Source organism: Anabrus simplex, chromosome X, assembly GCF_040414725.1.
Source record: "Anabrus simplex isolate iqAnaSimp1 chromosome X, ASM4041472v1, whole genome shotgun sequence".
Taxonomy (NCBI): domain Eukaryota; kingdom Metazoa; phylum Arthropoda; class Insecta; order Orthoptera; family Tettigoniidae; genus Anabrus; species Anabrus simplex.
In genome coordinates, this window is record NC_090279.1 from 198,430,274 (window position 1) to 198,450,585 (window position 20,312).

Genomic DNA, 20,312 nt, shown 5'->3' on the forward strand with positions numbered 1-20,312 from the left:
TCCTTAAAGTAGAAAGCAGGAGCAATGAAAGAAAATATTAGACTAAGCCAAAAAATGTATGTCTGAAACCCTGTTGTAATGTCTGGGTACGGGAATGGACTCTCTAATTGATTTAGTGGCTGTGGAGTGGCACAGTTTGAGCAGAGGAAAGTTACTGTTGTTACCAGCTGTATTCAAGTTTAATTTGTAAGTCTTAACTTCGATGCGAGCGGAGCTGCGAGGACTGCTAATCGAAATAAATAAAAAATAAAGTGCCGCCAAATCCAGTTAGTCATTGTGTTGCGGGTCAGTCTACCAACACTTTTTTATATTGCCAGACAGTGTTGCGGGTCAGTCTACCAACACTTTTAAATATTGTCTGGCAGTGTCGCGGGCCAGTCTACGTGGCAAGAACTCCAGTTTCCTTGCCAAGGTTTCAGATTGTGGCGTCAGTACCTTGCGGCAGCATTCGAAATTTACGGTTTAAAAAACGGAAGATACAAACTATTCCTGTTAGAAGTTTGGAAGTGATTGAATAATTAAATCAAATATAAACAGGCGCTAAATATAGATTTAGAGAAGGGAATTGGGTGGGGGGAGGGGAATTTGAAGAACTAGTCTAATATTTCAGTAAGTGCCTGATCCGAACGAAAGCATGTCGTGTTTCTGACGAGGAGGAGTGTTTTTCTGAGAAAGCTGGCGAACTCTAGTACTGTCGGTGTGGTTTGTGCGAGTATATTCCACTGCAGTGCTGTGGAGCCTGGTGCTGCAGGGAGTGGGGGGTGAAGCAGAGCGAGAGAGAGAGACAGAGAGCAGAGAGCCAACTCGCCTAGCCTCTGCATTGCGGCGTATGGCGGGCCCGCTACTACCGTACCGGGCAAAGTGGCAATGACGTCACTGCTCCCTGCTTGGATTACTGTTGTTAATGAATCGATCTTTAATACGAAAAAAAAAACAGATATCATATTCATTCCTCTTTGATGAAAAAATTAATTTTATATTTGAGAAAATGTTTAGGAAGTTCGTGAGTATACCCTTGAATCAGCACTGTATTTGAAAAAATTAGGGTAACTTCCACTTTACGGGGATCTTTTTGCATTTTAAATTCATATCTAGTGTATATTGTTAGTAGCTCCTTTTATACTCTTGTTAAAGTCCTAATACCGAAGTTACTGTTCTGTAATTTGTTTTGTTTTACCAAATGTTTAATGCTGTTCCGTGGTGTAGGGACAACGTGCCTGCCTCTTACCCGGTGGCCCCGGATTCGATTCCCGGCCAGGTCAGGGATTTTTACCTAGACCTGAGGGCTGGTTCGAGGTCCATTCAACCTACGTGATTAGAATTGAGGAGCTATCTGACGGGGAGATAGCGGCCCCTGTCTAGAAAGCCAAGTTAGAATTGAGGAACTAACCGACGGGGAGATAGCGGCCCCTGTCTAGAAAGCCAAGAATAACGACCGAGGGGATCCGTTGTGCTGACGACACGACACCTCGTAATCTGCAGGCTTTCGGGCTGAGCAGCGGTCGCTTGGTAGGCCAAGGCCCTTCAAAGGCTGTAGTGCCATGGGGTTTGGTTTTGGTTTTTTTTAATGCTCTAGACTATTAATGGTGATAACAGTCTTTGCTTGTTTTAGAGTTATTTATTAAATAATTAATATTATATGTTCAAATTTGATTTTGTTACTTTTTTGTTGTAGTTAAACTTCATTGTGACAACTCAGATTTTCTGCAAAGTCGTTGATTTTCTCAATAAATGTATTAATTTACCATTGTGTCAAGAAAAGGTTTCAGATAGACTCGTTCTGCATTATTATGGAGTTTATTACACTTATTACACTCCCGTCAACGAAACATAATTTTCACACTAATAATCGCCACCGCAAAATTTTAAAAGGCCGTACTCCTTTATTAACAATGATGAAATTTCTTATTTTAGTTATTAAATTTCGGTTCGAAGCCAGAGAAAAGTTCTGTGGCTAAGAAATTCTTTGTAAGAGTTAAATTGAGCCACAAGTGGTTGCACTGACAACTCTGATCACTCTCTAGTAGACTTGACAGCACGGCACGTTCATGATTTCTGAAATAAGCGAATCATTACAGCGGCATTCTTGGGGCGACGCAACCCATGAAATTTTGAAAATAATGACATCCGAGTAGGTGACTGCGCGGTTTTTGTCACGTAGTTAAGAGCTTCCATTCGGGAGAAAACGCTGAAGATGGTTTCACGTGGTTTCCTATTTTCACACGAGGTAAATGCTGGATGAAAGCCACTGCCGCTTTCTTCCCACTCTCAGCTATCTATCTATCTATCTATTTATTTATTTATTTATTTATTTATTTATTTATTTATTTATTTATTTATTTATTTACAGCCACAAGTGAATCACAACGTTGACAAGTTTGTGGTTGCTATAAAACCTTTCATGACCCTTAGACTTATTTACTCCCGTAGCCTCTCAGTTGGCCCCCTGATTTTTTGGCAGTATAATAGGGTAGAAAGCAAACTAATTTGGTTATTAGGAAGTAATGTAGTGAGAGTAACATAAATTCTAGGGGCTGTGACGGGCAGTACCCCTGATGTATATGCAAAACTCGTTGCATAACCGTTGTCGAGGTTGGAGTATACTTGTGTTACTCGCCTCAGTAAGATTGCGATCTAACCTATTACTTCCCTAAAAGTTGGGCTCTAATTTATAAAGGTTTGAAGCAGCTAACCAATAACTTCAATTATTAATACAGATGAAAAGGGCATTTTCAGTTCTATACATTTGTTTTGCTGATGCACTAACTGCGTGATTTTATTTATGCCGAAGTACAGCACTGCTCTGAATACATGCAGCACACAATTATATTTCATATAGAAACTTTTCATTTGTCACAGGGCTAAGAAAATTACAACATGCAGTGGGGAATTATTTTTCAAGCCAAATATCTATATACGTATAAAAATGAAACGTCTGTTTTCCTTCTGAAACTTCATCACTTCTAAATCACGGAGCAGAATCTCATAGAATTTTGCACAAACGTTCTCGGAGGGATGTCACATTACTGGGTTTTTTTCAAAATATCAAACTTAAAATATACAATTTGCAAAAATTATCTTAAAAACATTCTCACGCTTAAAGTAATGAATTAATTGAGCTGAAATTTGGTATGGGTATATATCCAGTGCCCTTTTTTTTTTTGAGAAAATGTGCTGGGTAATCGCCATGTAAGTTACCTATTAGAGCAATTTCCACTCTTCTCATATACACTCTGATATACCCTCGCTGTTATCGTCTACTCCTTTCTCTCCCAGAAGTTTTTTTCTTCTAAAGAGTCTTCGGTCTTGGTTTCATGATCGTCTTCGTGACGTGTATTTTTGGTATATGTTTTTCACAGAATTACAAGTAGACTTGGCAATTTCTGCTTCTTCATCCTTCCTTATTTTGTTCCTTGACTAAAAGTAACTACTCATTTTAAACAATGATTTAACTTTAAGTAGATTTATTCAGAATTCACGTAAACACCTGCGGGTATAGAACTGAGTTTCTGACATTGGAAACGATTGGAAAGTGAACTCGACTTCCCGTTTCTGGCTGCGCTACCAACCTCTGAAAATCAAAACTGAACACAGTGCCATCTCCTGGAATATTTATAATAAATTACTCTCAGTAAACGCAGTTCTTTTAAAAGATGCCGGTAATGTGTACAGTTGTGTACCGACAGGAAAAGGGCCCTCGGTATATCCCAGATATTCAGTTTAAACATACGTCTAGTGATTAACGTGTTTTGAAAAATGGTGGTCATTAATATGTAGATACTATATATACTGAAACGTGCGCATTATTTCCCCCCCCTCTCTCTCTCTCTCTCTCTCTCTCTCTCTCTCTCTCTCGCCAAAACCAAAATAATGGGCAAGTGGTTAGTCCTGTCACGAAATATAGCCCAGCATATGTACTTAAAATTTATTTTTCTACAAAAATGGTTTTATTCGTAACAGATCGTTCTCCAATATAAAACACACTTTTACTTCTCACGCCCCGCCACGCGTTCTAGAGCCTCTAAACACTAATCAACAATAGCATTACAGTGATTGACTCTTGTCATTTGAGGTGAGAGATCTGTCCGTTCTACTGCCACTCATCTCCGCTAGATGACAGCACTGCTGCAGTTGAACTGAAACTACGCCGTACAACAGCCACAGCACCGAGTAATAACGTTGATTCTGGAGAAAAGTTGCCCGATTTGAAAATTAATTCATAGAAATTATTTTTGATTACAGCTTTTCGTATTAATTTTCGTAGAAAATACTTAAACTATTTTGGGTTTAATTTTGGAGAGATAGTTTTCAAAACATTGATTTAAATTTTTAAAATTGGGATTTTATGAACAAAAAAATGGTGTCAAATTCCCTTTTGGGAAAATCAAATGGTGATAAATGTCTTTCAATAAATTAAACTCTCCTGCACTTCACCACGTAAATTTACATATATAAAAAGAATGTAGTATTCTGTTGTAAAATCAAAGGTAACTAAGCTAAATAATGAACATGTAATGAAGGAAAAAAGCGAAGCTCAACAAAATCCGGTGCATAAAGCAAGAAGAAAGAGAAAAACTATAATGAAAAACAAGTAAATTACATTGAAGAAACATTGAGTCACAGTGAACACTAAATATCTACGAATCAATAAATGTTAACGCAAAGTACAATATTTTCCGATTACGGAACCATTTTATGGTACCTAAGATACTTTTTCATGGGCTTCCTGGCCGAGGCGCTAAAGGCGTGCTCGGTTCGCCCGGAAGGACGAGAGTTCGAATCCCCGTCAGGAAGTCGTTAAAATTTAAGAAACGAGATTTCCACTTGCGGAGGTGCATATGGCCCTGAGGTTCACTCAGCCTACACCAAAAATGAGTACCAGGTTAATTCCTGGGGGCAAAGGCGGCCGGGCGTAGAGCTAACCACTCTACCCCATCACGTGCCGAGGTTAACAATGGTGGAAGCCTTTACCTTCCACTCCTCCAAGGGCCTTCGTGGCCTGTATGGAGGTGACTTTGCTTGGCACTTTCTAAGCCTATTTCCAATTGGTCAGATGATTCTGTATTGTAGAAAAATGGTTACGCATGCAACAGTCATGTCCGTCATCAAGTTGTGATATCGCATCATTAAGACATATCAAATGCAATAAAGTATTGAAGGCACCAAGTTGCTTTACTTCAAAATCAAAAACAAACATTGGCGCCCAACGTGGGGCGCTCGATAACCTGAGATGTTCAATACAAGCAAAAAAATGAAGTCTCTTCATAACATCTTGCCTCCCTTGAAAGGAGTTCTTTCAACTAAACTATTGTAACATACCTATTGTAAAAACACTTATTCTGAACAAATTCTTATTTAGGAAAGTTTCACTTGTATGTTTCTCTTTAATGTGGTAAAAAAGAAATCATCACTACTTCAACAGATATGTTTCTAAGTATGTGTGTATGTCACTTGCTGTATGCCGCTGTATCAAATATTTATTGCTCATTTTCCTTTACTTTCATTTTTCCTCGTGGTTTTCCAATAATAATAATAATAATAACAATAATAATAATAATAATAATAATAATAATAACAAACATTAATTAACGTGTAGCTTTTAGTGCCGGGAGTGTTCGAAGACATGTTCGACCTTCACGTTTAGGTTTGTGATGAGGATGATGAAATAGGGACAGAGTGAAACACTGTACCGACACATAACGGTATTCCTGTCGAATAACACCAAGTGGTCTGCTTACTGCTTCACGTCCCCATCCGACGGACGAATGACTATCATCAACAGCGTCATATTCCCTTACTTCGTATTTGTTTGTTTGTTTGTTTGTTTGTTTGTTTGTTTGTTTGTTTATTTGTTTGTTTATTTATTTGTTTATTTATTTATTTATTTGGGATTGAATCCAGTCTTTTGGCACGCAATCTAGTGATTAGAAATTGTATACCACCACCTGTCCTACCTTGCCGACCAGCATTCTAGTGGCGAAACTTTTCTCGATCAACGAGACTCGAACCGGCTATAATAATAATAATAATAATAATAATAATAATAATAATAATAATAATAATACGTAATGCCGAGCAAGTGGCTGTGCGATTTGGGTCATTCGGGAGATAATGGGTTCGAACCCCACTATCGCCAGCCTTGAAGATGGTTTTTCGTGGTTTCCCATTTTCGCACCAGGCAAATGCTGGGGCTGTACCTTAATTAAGGCCACGGCCGCTTCCTTCCAACTCCTAAGCCTTTCTTTCCTCTTCCATCGTCGCCATAAGACCTATCTGTGTGGGTGCGACATAAAGCAATTTTTTTAAAAAAATATGTATAAGTGCTAAAGGACAAAGGAGTTGACAGCATTGTTGAAAATCTTTACTGGAGACAAAAGCCCGTTGTTCGTGTCCGAAATTAAACTATAAATGAGGTAACCATCCAAAGAGAAGTTACACAAGGCTGTGTGTGTTTTATCTCCATTGTTATATTCAATGTTTACTGAGATAAAATATTCGAAAGAGCTTTATTAAATCGCCAAGATACCGGGCGAGTTGGCCGTGCGCGTAGAGGCGCGCGGCTGTGAGCTTGCATCCGGGAGATAGTAGGTTCGAATCCCACTATCGGCAGCCCTGAAGATGGTTTTCCGTGGTTTCCCATTTTCACACCAGGCAAATGCTGGGGCTGTACCTTAATTAAGGCCACGGCCGCTTCCTTCCAACTCCTAGGCCTTTCCTATCCCATCGTCGCCATAAGACCTATCTGTGTCGGTGCGACGTAAAGCCCCTAGCAAAAAAAAAAAAATCGCCAAGATGGAGTCAAAGTAAATGATGGCGTAATTAACAACATAGGATTCGCAGAGGATACGGTCATCTTGTGTGACAATTTCAATGGTCTCCAACTCCTGCTCAATAACATTAGTACAGTCTTCTTTTTCTTCCGCTTTTCTCACACCTCTGGGGTCGCGGGTGCGAACCATTTCGCACATGTGGATTTGGTCCTGTTTTACGGCCGGATGCCCTTCATGACGCAACCTTATATGGAAGCATGTAATCACTATTGCGTATTTCTGTGTTGGAACACACAAACACCCAGTCCCCGAGCCAGAAGAATTAATTAAACACGATTAAAAATCCCCGACCCGGTCGGGAATCTAACCCTGGACCCTCTGAACCGAAGGCCTCAACGCTGACCATTCAGCCAATGAGTCGGAGAATAATATTAGTACAGTAAGTGAAGAAATGGGTCTAGATATAAATGCAAACGCGACCAAGTTCATGATCCTTATGCAGACATGCCGATGCTGAGGCAATCTTACAACTAAAAACCGACAGATTGAGAGGGTTTTTTTTTTTGTTTGTTTGTTTCAATCATCAGTGATCTGTCGCCCAGGTAGCAAGTTCCCTATCAAGTGTTTACCTAGCATTTTCTTAAATATTTTCAAAGAACTGATAAATTAACCAATCCCTTACTCCTTATCCTATAAATTAATATTTGCCCCAGTTTGTCCTCCTGAATTCCCGGTAGCCACTTTCAAATATCTGGTTCCATTGTCACTGAACAACTTGATCCTGAGAAATAAGTGAAGCAGAGGATAGTAATAGCACGAATAATATTTACAAAAATGAAATCTTTCATTTGTAATGACTATACCTCGGATTTGTAGGTGATAGTAGGTTAGATTGCAAAGTAATTTGGTTTGTAGGATGTGTCGTGCAACCCGTTGTAACATAATGTAGGAAGAGTAGCATACATTCAAGGAGTTCTATAGGCTGTTCCCCATAATATCTATGCAAATCTCATAGCATAACCGTTGTACAGTGGAGGGTACACTTGTTACTGGCTTAAGTAAGTTTGCATTTTAACCTATCAGTACCTAATAATCCGGACTCTTGTAATGACTACCTAATTTAAAACTTAGACAAAGGATGGCCATGACCAGTCTTGCTATACAGTGTCGATACTTGGACCCTCAAGAACATATCAGTGAAAGGCTTGGAAGCCTTTTGAAATGTGGATTTCGTGGGCTGCTCGACTAAAGAACAGAGAAGTACTGTACACTCGAATCTCTATTACTAGAATATTCAGTACCTCGAAGTAACTTAAATTTCCCAGCCGTTTGTGGTATTCTTCACCTGTATTTATTTCTCTATTACTCGGTTGCACGAATTTCTCGATTTCTCGAAGAAGCAAAAAGTAATCTATAACTGGAATTTTGTGCGGCATTAACTGTGCAATACGGCATTTGTGGTTTGTGAGGAACAGTATAAAGTTTTTTTTTTTAAAGGGTTACAGTGATGCTGGGTGCTAATATGGCGGGTACTGAAAAACTGAAACTTCTAATGGTCGGAAAATCGGCGAAGCTTCGCTGTTTCTCAGGTGTGAATTAATTACCGGTCACGTACGAAAGCAACCCCCCGAAGTCGCGGATGAAAAGCTCCATTTACGAATCTCGGCTGCGTGGTATTGAGGAGAAGTTTCAACGTGAACGGAGGAAAGGTTAACAGTAACAAACAGAAGAGACTGGCGGACTTTTTCCAACGGTGTTAACGGAGGTATGTTTCTTGTTTCACTGCTGTATCCTGTCTTCTAAAACGTAAAAGAGGTTTGCTTGTATATTTTTAAACACTTTTAAAAATAATGTATTCAGTATAAGTCCGTAGATAGATATGATTCAATTATGTGCTATACATGCAGGGGGAGAGGTGATACTCCCACGTGGCGCATCCCAGGTCGCGGATAGGGGGATCCTAACCGGCTTGCTGGCGGACTTGAGGGAAATAAAATACCTCTCGCGGACCAAACACACTACCCCCTGCGAGTGGGGGACGCACATGTAGAATTCCCCCGAGGTATCCCCTGCCTGTCGTGCGAGGTGACTAAAAGGGGCGACCAAGTGATGAATGAATTACAACCATGAAACTACTTTTGATTCGTACCATCACGCGGGGAACACCATGGGTTGCCTGTACTTGCGAGTAGTACCACTAAATTGGTACGAAATAGGTTTGTGATTAGTAGCAGTAAAGAGGCTGGCCTGGGAGTTTCCAGTACCCGTGCGTCGTACCCATGTGAGCAACACCGCGGATCTGGGCGTAGCCTGTGAGTTGTACCGTTATATGAGCGGCACCGTGGATCTGCGTTGCCTGTGACTAGTACCCCACTATGTGAGGAACACCACGGGAATACCGGCGCTCGTGATTAGTACACCTAGGTGGGGAACCTTATCGGTTTGCGTTGGCTCTGAATGGCGCCATTGTGTGAGAAACGCCATAGGTCTGCGTTCCCTGTACGAAGTACAATACTTGTGAGTAGTACCATCTTCTGTGGAACACCGTGAGTCTTCGCTACTTTTGATTAGTACCCCCACATGACAAATGCCATAGTTCTACATGTACCATTCTGTGGGGCCTTAGACGTGGAGTTTGCACCCCTTTAGACATCAAGCATCATTGTGCTTTATATAAGTGATCCCTTGGTCAGTAATAATATTATTTACGATTTTTTTTTAGTCTGATCCACTAGTTTTTGTTTGTTTTTTGTTGAGTTCATGTCCATCCATTCATTCTTCATGACATTTTTTATTTTATTTTGGTCATTGGAAGAATTTGAACTTTTTGTTATTTCATTTCGTACCATTAGGGGCCGATGACCTCGATGTTAGGCCCCTTTAAACAACAAGCCAAAAAAACACTGGAGTAATCACATTAACGAGGTTGATAATAAGATTACAGATCTCTTCACATGGTTGTGAGTCAGACGCGGATGTTTATGACCTGAAAATGTATTAAAATATGACAATAAATATGACTTCAAAGTTTTTGGTCACATTTTCGAAATTTTCAAAATCTTGTGGCTGTTTAAATTAATATTATATTGAAAATATACTTTTAAAATCTACAACATTCAGTAATAATAAATAAGTAACAGTATTCATTTCTATTCTTCTTCTTCTTCTTCATCTTATTATTATTATTATTATTATTATTATTATTATTATTATTGGTAGTTGCTTTACGTCGCACTGACACAGATAGGTCTTGTGGTGACGATGGGACAGAAAAGGGCTAGGAGTGGGAAGGAAGCGGCCGTGGACTTGATTAATTAAGGTACAGCCCCAGCATTTGCCTGGTGTGAAACTAGGAAACCACGGAAAACCTTTTTCAGGGCTGCCGACAGCGGGGTTCGAACCTACTATCTCCCGAATACTGGATACTGGCCGCACTTAAGCGACTGCAGCTATCGAGCTTGGTATTATTATTATTATTATTATTATTATTATTATTATTATTATTATTATTATTATTATTATTATTATTATTATTATTATTATTTGAATTTATTTATTTAATTCCTCAATCCAGAAGTAACTCTCAACTGGACAAAGAATGAAATAAATGTCACATTTTGATGGTCGGTCAGAAAGAATTACAATAGCAAATTACATATTATATTTTAACGTTTTCAGATAGGAACGATATTCTGTTTTCACGCAACATTTACTTGTTAGGGGAAAAAGGCCGCTAAACTTCAATTAAGGTCACTATTCTGTCGTCGTATACGCATCTGTCTCTTTCTATACAGCTTAGCCTCCTAATTCACATAAACATATATCTCTAAGAAAAATAATGGGAAGAAATTATAGACAAAAATTCGTGAAAATTCATCTTTGAGACGACTGCAAGCAAGTATGCGAAAATGGAATAAAAAGTTTTAAAAATACGACAATTCACGGTGAAATATGACCATAATATGAGAAAAAGTACTGGAAATGACAAAAAACTTTAAAAGAGCCAAAATATGACTTTGTATGACTCTTGAAAATAGCATCATTTTAGTCACCGTGGATAAAACCATGCTTAACCTGTATTTTCCATGGAAATAATACAATGAAAACATCCGGGCCCTAGTGTGAGGGTAGGGTATTCAGGGGTTGTAGTAACGATCTAGAAGAGGCGGTGAATACGTCTCTGGTAAGACCCCAACTAGAGTTTGGTTCTAGTATATTTGATACGAGAACTGGGAAAGATCCAAAGAAAAAGCAGCTCGATTTGTTCTGGGTGATTTCCGAAAAAAAGAGTAGCGGTACAAAAATGTTGCAAACTTTGGACAGGCAAGACTTGAGAGAAAGGAGACGAGCTGCTCGACTAAGTGGTATGTTCCGAGCTGTCAGCGGAGAGATGGCGTGGAATGACAATTAGTAGACGAATAAGTTTTAGTGTTGTCTTTAAAAGTAGAAAAGATCATAATATGTAGATAAAGTTGAAATTCAAGAGGACAAACTGGGGCAGTATGGGATTCGAATAATTGATCAAGGGAATTGTGCGACAAATGTCCAAGTAATGTGATAACATTCCAGAAAAGGCTAGGTAAATAGTTAATAGGGAATCTGCCGCCTCGTCAACAGTCCTACATGCAGATCATTGATGATGGATGGAGAATATTAAAAGTACTTTATATTAGCGGAGCTCTATAACTTCGTGGATCTTACAAGTATGGTCAACCCAACTTTGTTAACATCGTTCAGTCCATTTCCTTCCGCCAGGGATCATTCTGAGCCTCTGAGGCGAACTGAAAGTCCAGTAGCATAGCAACAGTCGGTTACTAGATACAACTTCTGGAGTCTTTTGTTAAAGCCAGAAATTATTAGATTGATGACGCAAAGTACTCTTTTTTAAATAGCACCATGTACCGTTTTTTTAAATTGTAGTTAGAAGTAACAGATATAAAAGTGGCGAGAATGATCCCTGGTACAAAACAGGTGGAAACAATGCCAAGAGTGAACTCGGAATGAGGAGATAAAGACTGACGAGGGAACGGTACGAAGTCGGACGGCGAATTTAGATTTGATTTTTACATATTTGTGAAGGACTTTTTAAGCTGAAACAGGTAGTGGAAGTCTAATTTTTCGCTGGTCCTTTTTAAGGGGCCATTTGGGAGCTCAAAGTTGGCGGTGCGCGCAATGAATTGTACAGTACATGCCGGCACACGTCAGCGCTCACAGCCAGCGGCTGTCTTGCCTCGCCTTCCCTCTCCACTCCTTCGGTTCTCCTCTCTTCCCCACCACATACGGCTGCCTACAGTTGTAAACAGGGGATTGCGGGTGAAGACTGACGTTAGCTGGGACATTTTATTTACAAAGATGAATTCATTATGGAATAAATAAACAATAAAAATTGTTTACAAATCACTACTTAACATACAAATAATACATAATCAAATATCATCTGCATCATCATGACATTCAAAGTGTTAAGAAATGACTTTATTCTAACACAGTCCGGCATTGGTCCATTGTTCATGGTATGATAGTGAAAATCTAACACAAAATGTGATAACTCAACCCCAAGACAGCAATGTGCGCACATTATAAACGAAAAATTGGTACAATCATTTCCAGCACACTTTGTATCGGTCAAATAATGAAAATTCGTTTGTGAGACAGTATGAAATTGTGGTATATTGCCAGTACTGGAATAACCACCCGCTTTCCAAGCATATTTCAGCATTGGTACAAAACAATCACCTTGTAATTGGTTATGCGCTAGTATTTGACTAGTTTTAATGAAAAGTCTGTTTTTGGGTTTTAATTTTGACTGGCCGTGTAAATTCCTTACCCGGCAAATGTTTTCCATTCGACAGACTAAACATTTTACTTGTCGGAAGAGTCCAAGATCACGCGGCTGTCAAAGACACGTAGTTCCTTTTGGTATGTATTCAATTTGTACAGGTTTGTTCGTCAGGGATTCAAGTTGTGCATTTTTGCCCTGGCCACTGAATGAATCTTTTTTTTATTTTGCTATTTGCTTTACGTCGCACCGACACAGGCATGTCTTATGGGCGACGATGGGAGAGGAAAGGCCTAGGAATTGGAAGGAAGCGGCCGTGGCCTTAATTAAGGTACAGCCCCGGCATTTGCCTACTGTGAAAATGGGAAACCATGGAAAACCATCTTCAGCGCTGCCGACAGTGGGGCTCGAACCCACTATCTTCCGATTACTGGATACTGGCCGCACTTAGGTAACTGCAGCTATCGAGCTCGGTACTGAATGAATCTATGAGAAGAGGATTTCTTCCGTCTTCCTGTAATTGCGGATGGAAAACGTTTTGAAACCAGTCACGTACATGCCCTTTCCCCATTTTCCCGGAAGATGAACAATCAATTGCGACATATTTAAAGGCATCCATGTAGACTTTGATACTTTCTTGTACTCTAGGTCCAAACTTTCCATTAATTTCTTGGAAAACGATCAAGAACAAATGTCCCATTTCTCCGGCTTTAGAAATGTGATATTGCACTGTGTGGGAGTGCGTAAAACTATTTCGGCAAACAAGCGTAGCAAGAACGTCTTTCACACCACGAAAATCATAACTTCTCTGTGTTGCCATTTCGTACTCAACTCGGGACTGGTCCCAATTCCAGATATTGGCATCCAGGATCTCTTTCTTTTCTTGCAATTCATTAATGAATGTTACAAACATTTTAGCCACTTCGTGTCGTACTTCCTCGTCTGTTTCAAACGTTTGGTTACTTTTCGGAACCGAATTTTCAAACGCCTTTTAAGGTTTGTCAAGTATGACTCGCTTTGGAGAGAGTGTTTGGGGAAAAACAACTCCCTACCCTCAACAATCCAACGCTCAATGTCCGATTTTGTGACATATAAATAACGCATCCTTGCCTTGGTGAACTCTTCTTTCACATAAGCTCGAACCATCGCACATTTCCTAATTTCTCCATTGTGTTCAACGTGGTTGACGATTCCATAAATTTGTCTCCCAGTCTTCTTATACTTCCGTACGGCGTACATAGATCCTCGTTCCTTTAATTTTTCATACATGTCCAACAATGATTCGGAATCATAATCTTCCGCTGACTTACAGGGCCTTCCTCGGCCATCACAAGACTTGTTATCTTCGTTAAACTCATCTCCGTGTTTGCATTATTTCGGTGTTGTTGTCTCCTCCTCAATGCCATCTTCGTCTTCTGAATCAACGAAAACGGCTTCTTCCTCCTGAATAAATTCGCATTTTCCCTCCAAAATTGCATCAAACGTTGTCTTTATTTGTTTATACATGATTTGCTCTTCATCAGAAAGCTCTTTAGATTCCTGAATATTAACACCGTAGGCATTAATAAGAGCTGCAATAATATTGCAAGCGGCCATAACAAAGTAAAGAATCCAATGCGATCTCCTGTATGTGGAATAGCCATCAGTCGTGGAGAACTTAACCGAATAGAATAGGACTCGTTGCCTCATATACACAACTGTGTGCAGCCGTATGTGGTGGGGGACAGAGGAGAACCGAAGGAGTGGAGAGGGAAGGCGAGGCAGGGCAGCCGCTGGCCGTGAGCGCTGACGTGTGCCAGCATGTACTGTACAATTCAGGGCGCGCACCGCCAACTTTGAGCCCCCAAATGCCCCCTTAAAAAAGACCAGCGAAAAATTAGACTTTCACTACTTGTTTCAGCTTAAAAAGACCTTCACGAATATGTAAAAATCAAATCGAAATTCGCCGTCCGACTTCGTACCGTTCCCTCGTGAGTTGGGACTGTACGCATAGACCGGCTTCGCTAGTGGGGGGTCATGTGAGGCGAATGGAGCAAAATACAGTGGGTTACCTAGAAGAATAATAATGGAATCGGTCATGGAAGGTAAGAGAAGTAGAGGCAGACCAAGACGACGATGGTTAGACTCTGTTTCTATTATTTTAAAGATAACGGATGTAGAACTAAGCCAGGACACAGAGCTGGTTACAAATAGAGGGTTGTGAAAGAGTTTAGAAAAATCAGATTCCTGCAGATTGAATGGTGAAAGTCCTCAGCCCGAAGGCTCGTTGAATCGCCAACAGGTGGTGGTGGTGATGATGGTGGTGGTGATTATTAACACTAATCAGAGGCAAAAATGGAAGGAATCCGAAATTTCGAAAAATGAAGGAATCGGTCAAAAAATAAGGGCCACGAAGAGCGTGAAAATTAGACTCCCTCGGCCTCGAGTGTTCTAATACCGCCGGGGTCGGAAAAACAACAGTTGACCAAGGAAGGTCGGATAGGATAGATGAAAGTGAGCAGCCTGGCACAAGTAAGTGGAAGCAATGCCAGGACTCAGCTGAGTGCCCCGTGGTCGCCTGCCCATGCTCCCAACTTCAGAGCCCATGGGGCCCCTTTTAGTCTCCTCTTACGGCAGTCAGGGTATAACGTGGGTGTTATTCTACCGCCCCCACCCACAGAGTGAGATCTCAAACAGCTCCATCATTAGCTGCCATAAATGGATCACTGAAGAGGCGTACTAGGGAATTGACGAGTGAGAGAGTTTCCCGTTGCCTTCCTTACTGAGCCAGAAGTTGCTACGTATTACATATCAGTCTGCCAAGCCCACTGAAATGCAGAAGTCTACAATGAAGATGTATGTATGCATGCAGGTCCCCTATATCTCCTGTGATTCTTTTCTAATTGATTTTTTAATTGAATTATAATATTTTTAACTGAGACTGCAGACGATCCGGAAAAAAATCTGAATGATATGGCCGGAGTCTTGGGGAAGGAGTAGAATATCAAAATTAATAAGTCCAAAACAAAAGTAATGGAGTGCAGTCGAACGAAGTCATGATGCAGGAAATATTAGATTAAGAAACGAAGTCTTAAAGGAAGTCGATGAGTATTGTTACTTAGGTAGTAAAATAACTAACGATGGCAGAAGTAAGGACATAAAATGCAGACTAGCACAAGCAAAGAAGGCCTTTCTTAAAAGAAATTTGCTCACTTCGAACATTTAGATAGGAATTAGAAAGATGTTTTTTGAAAACTTTCTTCTGGGGCATGGCATTGTATGCAGGTGAAACTTGCACAAAACTAGCTCAGAAAGAAAGGGAATAGAAGCATTTGAAATGTGGTGTTACAGAAGAGTGCTGAAGGTAAGATGGATAGATCGAATCACAGAATGGAGAGATACTGAATCGAAGTTGTGAGAGGAGATCGATTGGGCTAAATTTGACGAGAAGAAGATATAGGATTCTAACCAGTCTATGGACTGATAACTCAAACAACAACAACAACAATTGAATTAATGTTAAAGGATTGTTTCGCCGGATTGAGTGGCTCAGACGGTAGAGGCGCTGACCTTCTGACCCCAGCTTGGCAGGTTTGATCCTGGCTCAGTCGGGTAGTATTTGAAGGTGCTCAAATACGTCAATCTCGTGTCGGTAGATTTACTGGCACGTAAAAGGACACCTGCGGGACAAAAATCCGGCACCTCGGCGTCTCCGAAAACCATAACATTATTATAAAGGATTGTTTCATTCACTGTTTGTAGTGGCAAAACTGTGGAGGATGAATGTTGTTGTTTGTAACACATAGTTGGCATCAATGTCTATGCTAAGTTACTGTCAGGAAATGTAGAAGGGCGCATGGCAAGGCGAGGAAACGGCAAGCTATAGTATAGCAGAGGGCGTCGGGGGGTGGGATGGGCTGTGATGTTGGCCATGGCGGAGTGGGGGGGAAAGGGGGATGAGGTTACAGGTTCCATGGCCAGCAACTGCTCCCTGTTTGTGCCGCAGTCGGCTCCAAACCTTGGTCAGGAAGAGTTGAGTATTGCTAATCTCTCCGGGAGAAAAGATCTTTTGCTTCTACAGAGCCCCCTATTACACTGGACTCATGTAGTAGCTACGAGATCTTTATCTCCCGGAGGATTAAAATTGCTGTGTATCTCTTCTTGATTCACAGTTTGTTTCGTCGACAAAAACAATACTATTTTATTTTTTTTATTTTTATTTTTTGTTCTGAAGACATCATTTCTGGTTGTATGTTTATTAATTTGTTTGATATCACGACAACGGGACAGCCAGAAAATAATGTTCTTCGCAAGTTTGGTGTTACCTGAGTGGTGGAGTTTGGTGTAAGAAGATTGGTGAGTGTGTTGCCATAATTATTTGTGAGAGAGGGGGGGAAGAAATTATTGCAAGTTTCTTCTGAAGCATGATGTGTGAATGACAGGTTCCTAGTGAAGTGTTCTGAGAAACGTCAAACGTAGACTCGTACTCCCTTTTTAGTTTTATCTGACTTTAAATGATTCGCACGTGTTTCTGATAGCATTCTTACTTGTTGCGCTCTATCCGTATTGAACTAATTCCTGCTAAACTTCTTGTCTTTCTTTTAAGTTTTATTTAGCACTAGATTGATATGAAGTAATATAGCAAAGGTTCTGTAGAGACTTCGATTTTAAATTACTGTATTTAAACTATACGTAACAAGTTTGCGAATGACAATGACGTACAATATATTATAATAATAATTATTATTTATTATTATTATGATTATTATTATTATTATTATTATTATTATTATTATTATTATTATTATTATTATTATTATTATTATTATTATAATTTTTCTCTCGTTTCACCCTGTTTGGTGTACGTTGAATCAATCACTTCTTTGTGTGTTGTTCTTTTCTTAGTGCCCACTATTTCTTCATTCTTTCTAATCTTCATTTCCTCTCATCTTCCGAGGTAATAGGTTTGGCTTTTAATGTAGATTTGTCTTGGAACTTTATATTTTCGTCTTTAGTTATTACTTTAGCTGTTCGATCGAATACTGATTTTTTTTTGTAATTTTTAATTCTGCTAGGTCTTTTTCAGTTTATTTAAATAGGTTTTGTTTTGTTTTGCCCTTACGGAAGATGTCAAAGATTTGTTTGGTTAATCTATTGGAGTTCATTCTGAGAAGACGATCGTAAAAATGTATCCTTTTTCGCATAGTATCAAAGAGTGTTTCAATTTTCTTGTAGAGCCATTCTTGTTGTATATCATCTTATTGTCCTGAAATTTGTGGTCGTATGATCTTAATATTTTCCTTTCTTTTGGCTCGAGTTTCTTTTTCTCGCCTTTGAAATTCGTGTTTAATGTTTCTGCTGCGTATAGTGCTTTTGGTTTAATCAGCTCTATAATGTTTATCGTTATTATTGTAATATTCGTTCACGGCCATTTGAGACCACGTTAAGCAACAAAATTTTTGTATTATTTCTCTAGCAGCCTGTATTCTTTCCTCTGTCCATCCCGTATTCATTTTCTGTTCGTGATGGAAGCTTCTGAAGCTGTCCATCACTGATCTGTACTTTGTTCCTTTTAGGATGTCTTCCCGATTTAATCCAGACTGCTCAACATCCTTTCTTACCTCCCTCAACCATTTGTCGGAAACTTCAAGTCTGCTATCAAGTATTTTAAAAATCTGTTTTGTCAACCTCTTCTCGTCCATTCTAAACAGATGTCCATAAAATATGAGTCTTCTTTTCTTCATTGACTCAATCAGTCTTTCACTTTCCTCGTAACCTACGCCTATACTGGCCATCCACGATTTTTGGACCCATTATCTTGCGGAGGATCTCCCTCTGTTTTCGCGGCTTCTCTTTAGTCCCACATTCCTGTCATTCCTGGCATACAGACACACTGTTTTGATTACTGTATTGTCTTAGTTTTGCTCGCATTATTATTTTTTCACGTCGTTATACCCAACTGAGGACATTGCTTGAACTTAATTTAGCTGATGATTTTGCTTTCTTCTCTTCCCAAAATCTCTTCATCCTCTCACTGAAATTCTTCTTACGTTCTTCTATCCAGGTTTTATTAGTTCTAGCTTTTGGCTACGCGAAACAATTATTATTAATCAGTGTTCTGAAAGTAGGTCGGTTCTTCACAGTTTCCTGGTTGATGTTGATTTCCTGAAGATCTGATTATTATTTCATATAACCAGTTGTTCTTGACTTTCAGTGTGAGCTCGCATTATTATTATTATTATTATTATTATTATTATTATTATTATTATTATTATTATTATTATTATTATTATTATTATTATTATTATTGTACCCGCGTGGTGGCCATGATCGTTAAAGCGTTGAAGTCTAAACGATCCTACGCCGTGGTTAGCCGGTTCGAGTCCCGCTGGTCGAAAAAAATTTCACCATCAGAATGTTGGCCGGCAGGGTAGGGAAGGTGGTGGTATACAATTTCTAATCACTAGATTGCGTGCCAAAAGCCTGGATTAAATTCCAAACCTCTGCGCAATGCTCATATGGAGTGAGGACATATGACGCTGTTGATGGTGATTCATCCGTCGGATGGGGACGTTAAGCCTTGAGCAGACCCCTTGTTGCTATTCGACAGGATTAGGCTATGTGCCGGCACCGGGTTTCGCCCTCTCCCTTCCTACTATCATCTCATTAACTCCTCTGATAAGGTTGACGTCTGGAAGTGCATCCGGTCATAAAACACGCCACGACAGATTCATTATTATTATTATTATTATTATTATTATTATTATTATTATTATTATTATTATTATTATTATTACAACGTTGTGGGTAACTAAGGAGTTCGATTGAACTTATTTCTCTTCCCAGAGTCACTTCATCCTCTCGCTGTGTTTTTCTTCCGTGTTTCCATCTATGATGTGGTGGTTTTCATCTTGGGTGTTTCAACAAAATGATATTTGTTCACCAACTTTCTAAAGCTAGGCCTGTCCCATATAACCTGTTATGCTGATTTCTTGAAGGTTTTTTCTTGACTTTTGTGAGGAAGCATAATTATTTTCTATCTTTTTTAGTAAGACTTTCACTGTCCACTGTCCATATGGGTGTAAAACTTTTAATCCTCTTTTTTTTTCTAATAGTATCTGATATTTTCTCACAATGCTGGTATAATTTCATCCATACTCCTATGCATTTTCCTAAGGATTTTCCAGTCTTGTTTTTCTGAAGTTCTCGTTACTGTATTATTATTATTATTATTATTATTATTATTATTATTATTATTATTATTATTATTATTATTATTATTATTATTAAAGATGACAACCGAGGGAAATTGTCACTGATTTCTCATAAGGGCTTTAGCAGTTTATATTCCAATGACTGTGGGTTGTTTGTTGTTTTGTTGTTTTTTGTTTTAAAATAAGTCTCTCCTTTTGGGTTCCATGTAAAACCAGGTCTCCTTGGTATTATGACATCACTAATCACGTTAAACAATAAGTTTGCTTTTTTTTCTCTTTTGCCTCATGAGCAAACTTCTTCTGTCTAGTTAATTGCAAGGGTTTTTTTTTTTCAGTTAGTTACTACCTTTTAAAAGACAGGGTTTTTTTTTCATACCTTGCATACATGTTTGTGAAGCTTTAAGGAATAATATTGTAATTTAGCATGATCAATCAAGCATGCCTCTTACATATCTACTCCAGTAGATTTTATCACAATTTATTTCTGTATGCAAGTTTTCTTGAGCGTAATTTGCATAAGGCTTGTCAGTTGTTTAGTGAATGGCTTTTGTCTTAAATAGCGGTTTCTGA

At 39.2% G+C, this 20,312-nt stretch overlaps 1 protein-coding gene across 5 annotated transcripts in view; it reads left to right on the forward strand.

Moving 5' to 3' along the window:
- Ald1 (fructose-bisphosphate aldolase) overlaps positions 1 to 20,312 on the forward strand; it is a 248,565-nt gene that overhangs the window by 149,345 nt on the left and 78,908 nt on the right. Inside the window, exon 1 of one of the 5 annotated variants that reach the window (XR_010861714.2) lies at positions 16,551 to 16,884. The exons of the other annotated variants lie outside the window; for them this stretch is intronic. The gene's annotated coding sequence lies outside the window, so the exon portion shown is untranslated. Of the gene's footprint in view, positions 1 to 16,550; positions 16,885 to 20,312 lie in introns of those variants that run through there. 5 annotated transcript variants of the gene reach the window in all.